Below are 8,449 nucleotides of genomic sequence, written 5' to 3' on the forward strand. Positions count from 1 at the left end.
ATGTGCTGTTAGGTGAATTGGACATTCTGAATTCTCCTTCAGTGTTACCGAACAGGCGCCAGAATGTGGCGACTAGGGGCTTTTCACAGTAACTTCATTGCAGTGTTAATGTACGCCTAATCGTGACACTAATAAAGATTATTATTATTATTATTATTATTAAAGTCTAATATTTCCACCACCCCATGTTCATTATTATATCACTAATATTTATTTTAATGTAATGTTCTGTATCAGACCCTGAAGGATTCACCTTAGCACAATTCTCCAAAGTATGTTTAAATAATTTACAGTCTAAAGTTTCAACACATTAATACTATAACACATTGTCTGTGGTACCATAGAGGTTGCTGGCTGGTTGCTGGCAAGGCTACACAGTACATGTGTCATGTGAGAGTGCCTTTAAGAAATGGGTGTTTAAGAAATGTACCTTTAAGAAATGGGTGTTTATCAGTGATGTCAGAGTGTGGGTGGAGCTGGGCTGTCTGTCAGCTTTTTACTTTCATTTTAGGCTGCTTGCTGCCGGGTGTGTTTTAGTTTCGTTTTCAGTGTTGGAGCTGAAGTCAGCCAAAACAGTGACCCAAGCCTCACGGTAGCATGGTGGTTAGCATCAATGCTTCACAGCTCCAGGGTCCCAGGTTCGATTCCCGGCTGGGTCACTGTCTGTGTGGAGTCTGCACGTCCTCCCCGTGTGTGCGTGGGTTTCCTCCGGGTGCTCCGGTTTCCTCCCACAGTCCAAAGATGTGCGGGTTAGGTGGATTGGCCATGCTAAATTGCCCGTAGTGTAAGGTTAATGGGGGGATTGTTGGGTTACGGGTATACGGGTTACGTGGGTTTAAGTGGGGTGATCATTGTTCGGCACAACATCGAGGGCCGAAGGGCCTGTTCTGTGCTGTACTGTTCTATGTCTAAGCCGGGAATCAAACCTGGGACCCTGGAGCTGTGAAGCCATAGTTCTATCCACTGCGCTGCCGTGCTGCCCCAACAATTAAGCAACAGGTACCCTCAGTACTCAGACGTGCTGTTGTTCTCGCTGCCATGAAAAGACTATCTCTTGATCATTTAGTGAATTCAGAATTTTTAATGTTTTCAGTGGTGACTTTAACCTGATGTGCTTCTGTTAAAGGTTATGTTTTTTGTAAGTCTCCTGGATGTTAAAAGGACGGCGTAAGCATGACTTACTGTTGTACTCTTTGGGGGTTGTATTTGAATTAATGGTTGCTAAGATGTTCACTGTATGTTTTAAAAAGGTTAACTTGAGTTCATTGAATAAACATTGTTTTGCTTTATAAAATGCGTTTTCATTTCTGCTGTACCACACCTGTAGAGTGGGCCGTGTGCTCCCCATAGAGAGTGGTGGGCCTGTGGAATTCATTGCCGCGGAGTGCAGTGGAGGCCGGGACGCTAAATGGCTTCAAGGCAGAGATAGATAAATTCTTGATGTCGCGAGGAATTAAGGGCTACGGGGAGAATGCTGGTAGGTGGAGTTGAAATGCCCATCAGCCATGATTGAATGGCGGAGTGGACTCGATGGGCCGAATGGCCTTACTTCCACTCCTATGTCTTATGGTCTTATGGTCTTATACCACAATCTATTCAAAGTTGTGGGTCAGCTAAACTCCATGATACACTTTGGGGTTCTCTAATCCCTGGCCCATAACAACATGTTTAAACAAAGGCATTAATTTTAATAGAAAACGCCTCACACACAATCCAGGTAAACGTCCTTAGTGCGAATGCATTTACTGAACAAATATTTACCATTATTCAGCAGTCAAGGAAATAACACACTCATTGATTAAAAAGACTCTTTTGTCCTCTGCGTTTTGTCTCACATCACCCTCACCCAAAAAAGTTAGAAGTCTTTATGCATTCACTGCAAATATGAGTACTGAGATCACTGAGTACTGAGGGTACCTGTTGCTTAATTGTTGGGGCAGCACGGCAGCGCAGTGGTTAGCACTATGGCTTCACAGCTTCAGGGACCCGGGTTCGATTCCCGGCTTGGGTCACTGTCTGTGCGGAGTCTGCACGTTCTCCCCGTGTCTGCGTGGGTTTCCTCCGGGTGCTCCGGTTTCCTCCCACAAGCCCCGAAAGACGTGCTGTTGGGTGAATTGGACATTCTGAATTCTCCCTCTGTGTACCCGAACAGGCGCCGGAATGTGGCGACTAGGGGCTTTGCACAGTAACTTCATTGCAGTGTTAATGTAAGCCTACTTGTGACAATAATAAAGAATATTTATTTATTTATTTATTTTAAAAAAAAATTTTTTTTAAAATTTTTAAATTTAGATTACCCAATTATTTTTTCCAATTAAGGGGCAATTTAGCGTGGCCAATCCACCTACTCTGCACATTTTTGGGTTGTGGGGGCGAAACCCACGCAGACACGGGGAGAATGTGCAAACTCCACACAGACAGTGACCCAGAGCCGGGATCGAACCTGGGACCTCAGCGCCGTGAGGCGGTTGTGCTAACCACTAGGCCACCGTGCTGCCCTTATTTATTTTTATTAATCAGAAATCCAGATTTCCAGTTAGCCAAATGTAGCTGACGTATTGGGTGACACTGGGTGACATGTGCAGATTAATGTCACCTGTTACGCTGGTTGCTTGCCTAAACTTTGAGTTCAGTCTTACCTTCCTGCGATAATGCTGTTCCCTTTGCCGCGCTATCCACTCGCCCCCCCCTCCCACCCAATGCCGTGCCTTTGGCATCAACATTATATGCCAACGAGAAGGCTTCCGAACCTTCAAATCCATCATGAATCATCCTTGTGGTATTATCCTAAATGTAAGAACTGCAAGGGTCAATTCAATGTCTAGAAAAGCCACTAGAGGGAGCTACAGTTGCAAGTATAAAAGTCATTGATGCTAAACGGGGGGGGGGGGGGGGGGGGTCGTGCTGGAGTTAGCCAGAGACAGACTGAAGTAATGATAGTGTGAGTGAGAGCAGATCATAGTTTATAACAGTATAGAGATTAGTTGTAAATGAGTGTAGTTTATATGTTAACAATCAACTGTGTATTATTTAGGAGTATGTGTCAAATCCAAATTAGTGGTGTTAATAAAGTTATAGCTTTGTTCAAATTCAAGCTATTTTGCATCTTTGTGAACAATACGCCAACCATCCTGAATCTAGCAACAAAGAACACCACAATCCTTGGGGGGGAATGTATTTCTCCTGAATCACTAGCTGCCCGGGCACATTGACAGCAACAACTGCCCATATCTTTTCGATATGGATTTTCCAACATGCACCCAGGAAAGAGAGAATTAATGTGCTTTTCCATCGCATTTTACACAAATCTCGGGATGTCCCAACGTGCTTTACAGACAAGGAAGTGCCTTTGACGTGTAGTCGCTGTTGTAATGTAAGAAACTCAGGAGCCATTTAGTGCACAGCAAGATCTCACAGAGAGCAATATGACGATGAGCCATTGAGGGAAGCCCCGTTCGTGAACCCAGCTGACTCGGAGGGGTGTGTTTAACTTTCTGTGCAGACCCGAAGGTACAAAGGGTAGTTTGGTCTTGCTATCCACACCCTCCCCAGATCCAGGGAGATGGGAAATAAAGTCCTGCCCTTGATCACACGAATGTTTCAATGATGAATGGGCCCTTTGAGACCACTCTGCCATTCAATATGATCATGGCTGATCTGATTGTAACCTCAACGTTGGGGGGAGGTGATGGCGTAGCGGTATTGTCACATGGCTAGTAATCCAGAGCCTTGGGGGACCTGGGTTCGAATCCCAACATGGGAAATTTGAATTTAATGATGACCATGAAACTATTATCGATTATCATAAAAGCCCATCAGATTCATATTGCCCTTCAGGGAAGAAAGTCTGCCATCCTTACCCTATGTGACTCACATGAGGTCCACAACAATATGGTTGACTCTTAAATGATCTGAGGAATGGGCAATAATGCTGACTGAGCCAGCAACACCCAGATCCCATGAACGAATAAAAAAACACACATCCCCACCTACCCCCAATAGAATATATCTCGCTCTGGCTTTAAAATATTCAAATACTCTGCTTCCACTGCCCTTTGAGGAAGAGAGTTCCAGAGACTCATTGCCCTCGAAGAGAGAAAAGATCTTCCCTCATCTCTGTCTTAAATGCGTGCCGGCTTAGTTTTAAACAATGATGGGGCGGCACGGCGGCGCAGTGATTAGCACTGCTGCCTCACAGCTCCAGGGTCCCGGGTTCGATTCCCGGCTTGGGTCGCTGTCTGTGCAGAGTCTGCACGTTCTCCCCGTGTCTGCGTGGGTTACCTCCGGCTGCTCCAGTTTCTACCCACAGTGCAAAGATGTGCAGGTTAGGTGGATCGGCTATGATAAATTGCCCTTAGTGTCCACAAAGGTTGGGTGGGGTTACTGGGTTACGGGGATAGGGTGGAGGCGTGGGCTTAAGTAGGGTGCTCTTTCCAAGGGCCAGTGCAGACTCGATGGGCCAGATGGCCTCCTTCTGCACTGTAAACTCTATGATTCTATGGACAAGAACATTTGAGCAATTTGGACGAGGTTCTCTGCTGTTTCTCAGAGATGGGCGATCGCCTGAAAGGGGAAAAATATGTGTTCCAATCGACCTTGGGTGCGGCTGTATGCCAACTTTGCCGGTCCTTTCCCAGGATCTGTGTTCTTTTTTTTTATCAAACAATTTTATTGAGGTATTTTTCGGCATTCTAAACAGTTACAGATAACAACACAAAAAAACCGCAAAGAAGGCAAAAATGTGCAAACATCAACGTAAAAACAATACTTCAATCAACCATACTGCACAAGCCCGCCCCTCTCCCATCGACACTACCCGCCTATTTATCCCTCCTACTCTACACTACTCTCCCCCCTCCTCCCCCACCCCTGCTGACACTCACTCTCCCGCAAAGAAGTCAATAAATAGTTGCCACCTTCGGGCGAACCCCTGTACAGATCCCCTCAAGGCAAACTTAATCTTTTCCATACCCAGAAAACTCGACATGTCCGAAAGCCATAGGTCGGTCTTCGGGGGCTTTGAGTCCCTCCACGCCAATAATATTCGCCGCTGGGCTATCAGGGAAGCAAAGGCCAAAACATCGGCCTCTTTCTCCCCCTGGACTCCCGGGTCTTCCGAAACCCCAAAAATTGCCACCCCTGGACCCATCGCCACCCTTGTTTTTGGCACCCGGGACATGACGCCCGCAAATCCCTCCCAGTACCCCCTAAGCTTAGGACATGCCCAAAACATGTGTACGTGGTTCGCTGGTCCTCCCGCGCATCTAGCGCATTTGTCCTCTATCCCAAAGAATTTACTCATCCGAGCCACCGTCATGTGGGCCCGGTGAACGACCTTAAATTGAATCAGGCCGAGCCTGGAACATGTTGCAGTTGAATTTACCCTACTCAGGGCTTCTGCCCACAGCCCGTCCTCCATTTCCCGCCAAGCTCCTCCTCCCATTTGAGTTTCAGTTCCTCCGTCTGGGACCCTTCCCCCTTCATGAGCACCTTATAAATATCAGAGACTCTACCCTCCCCTTCTTCCCCTCTAGAGACTATTCTGTCTTGGATCCCTATTGGCGGGAGGCGTGGGAAGGATGGGACCTCTCTGCGTACAAGGTCCCGCATCTGTAAGTACCTGAAATCATTTCCCCTTACCAGCCCAAATTTCTCCTCCAAGCCCCTCAAACTCGCAAAGCTCCCTTCCAGGAACATATCGCCCACCCTTCCCACCCCCGCCCGCCGCCATACTCGAAACCCCCCATCCATACTCCCGGGGGCAAACCGATGGTTATCACATATTGGAGCCCAGACAGACGCACCCACCTCCCCTACATGCCTCCTCCACTGGCCCCATATCCGCAGGGTCGCCACCACTACCGGGCTGGTGGAGTACCTGGCTGGCGACAGCGGTAGAGGAGCCATGACCAGGGCTGCCAAGCTGGTGCCCCTGCACGAAGCCGCCTCCACCCGCTCCCAGATAGACCCCGTACCCACCATCCACTTCCTTATCATAACGATGTTAGCCGCCCAGTAATAGTTAATCAGACTCGGCAATGCCAGCCCTCCCTCACTGCGGTTCCTCTCCAACATCACCTTCTTCACCCGTGGGGATTTTCCCGCCCAGACAAAGCTCATGATCATCTTGTTAACCCTTTTGTAGAAGGACTGTGGGATAAAGACCGGGAGGCACTGAAAAATGAACAGGAATCTAGGGAGAATTGTCATCTTTACAGTCTGCATCTTCCCTGCCAACGACAGCGGGAGTGCATCCCATCTCCGAAACTCTCCCTTCATTTGTTCCACCACCCTGGCCAAATTTAACTTGTGCAGCCTGTCCCAGTCTCGCGCCACCTGGATCCCCAAGTACCGGAAACTTTTCCCAACCAGCTTAAATGGTAGCCCTCCCAGTCTGTTCTCCTGGCCCCTTGCCTGCACCACAACCATCTCACTCTTGGCCATATTTAATTTGTACCCTGAGAACCGGCCGAACTTCCTCAGTGTTTCCAGTATATTTTCCATCCCGGCCAGAGGGTCCGACACGTACAGGAGCAGGTCGTCCACATGGAGAGAAACCCTATGTTCCACCCCGCCCCTGGCCATTCCCTTCCAACCCTCTGCGGCTCTCAGCGCAATCGCCAACGGCTCTATGGCCAGCGCAAACAGCAGCGGGGAGAGCGGACAGCCCTGTCTGGTCCCGCGATGTAGTCTGAAATAATCTAACACTACCCTGTTCGTCCTAAAGCTAGCTTTTGGGGCCTGGTACAGTAGTCTGACCCAATCCACCAGTCCCTCCCCGAACCCAAACCGTCCGAGCACCTCCCACAGATAGTCCCACTCCACCCGGTCGAAGGCCTTCTCAGCGTCCATTGCCACCACTACCTCTACCTCTTTGTCCATCGGGGGCATCATGATAGGATCTGTGTTCTTGATTATAGGAGATGCCAACTCGAAATGGCTAGAGGTCCACCGGATGTCATTGAGTACCTCAAAGGCGACCATTGAGAAATGATGGCTCTCATTCCGCGCGCATCATATCCCAGAGGTGGTGGTCACCGACAATGGGACGCCCTTTACCAGCGAGGAATACATGGGATTTCTGAAGGCAAATGAGGAACGGCACATCCGTCCAGCCCCATCTCACCCGGCTCCCAATGGACTGGCAGAAAGATTGTGCAAACGGTTAAGAGAGGCTGAAAAAGTAAACTTCGGGATCAATGGACAATCGGCTGGCCTGATTCCTGTTCTGTTACTGAACCACACCACATGCTCGAGCGGGGTAGCACCGGCAGAATTGCTGAGGGGTCGGCGACTCAGGACCCGTTCCCACATATTGGAGGCATGATACGCCGCAGCCAAGATCAGCAATGACATTGCACAGAGGGCTGTAAGCGGACCAGGCTGTTGTACCAGTCGACATTAGGGACTTTGCAGTCGGCGCCCAGTGGATCTCAGGAACGGTTCTTTGCCAGACCGGGGCGCTATCGTACCAGGTTCGGACACAGGGATCACGTCATGAAGAAACACGTTGATCGTATCAGGAACAGGGAACCAGCGGGCCACAGAGCACCTCGGGAGAAGCCAATTACTGACCAGCCAACTCCGACTCCTCCCGATTCGGGAATGATGCGGGAGAGGATACAGAGATGAGAGAGGTTGTTGACACAGATTCCGACAGATTCCAGCAGCCTCTATCTGTACCTCCACCGCGGCGTTTAGTGTGACGGGCAGCATAGTGGTTAGCGCAAATGCTTCACAGCTCCAGGGTCCCAGGTTCGAATCCCGGCTTGGGTCACTGTCTGTGCGGAGTCTGCACATCCTCCCCGTGTGTGCGTGGGTTTCCTCCGGGTGCTCCGGTTTCCTCCCACAGTCCAAAGATGTGCAGGTTAGGTGGATTGGCCATGCTAAATTGCCCCTAGTGTTGGGTGGGGTTACTGGGTTATGGGGATAGGGTGGGGGTGCTAACCTTGGGTAGGGCGGTCTTTCCAAGAGCCGGTGCAGACTCGATGGGCCGAATGGCCTCCTTCTGCGTTGTAAATGCCATGAAATCAAATTCTATGAAAACGGCGTTCACCATCCAGGTATACGTTGTCCGGTTCGATATCCTCCTACTCCGCCGCCATCAGTACAGTCTTCGAGCTTCCGGGGGGGGGGGGGGGAATGATGTAACCCACACGGGATCTACGGGGTTGGAGCAATTAGTCTCCCTGTGAGTCTTGTTGAGTCCGAGCTCCCTTTCTGAGGGGCAGAGAGCCCCCTGTCAGGGTCAGACTTGGAACCGCTACCTCAGACCCAGCTGGGATCTGTAGAGCATTGTGCATCTTGTAGTGTCTTTGTGTTGCTAATGGTTACGATGGTTGGCGTAATGTTCACAAAGACCACAAATAGCTATTAAATTGAACAAAGGTATAAATTTGTGAACACTACTTAATTGGATTCGACGCTTACTCCTATATAACAAACAGTT

The sequence above is a fragment of the Scyliorhinus canicula genome, chromosome 24, assembly GCF_902713615.1.
Source record: "Scyliorhinus canicula chromosome 24, sScyCan1.1, whole genome shotgun sequence".
Lineage (NCBI taxonomy): Eukaryota > Metazoa > Chordata > Chondrichthyes > Carcharhiniformes > Scyliorhinidae > Scyliorhinus > Scyliorhinus canicula.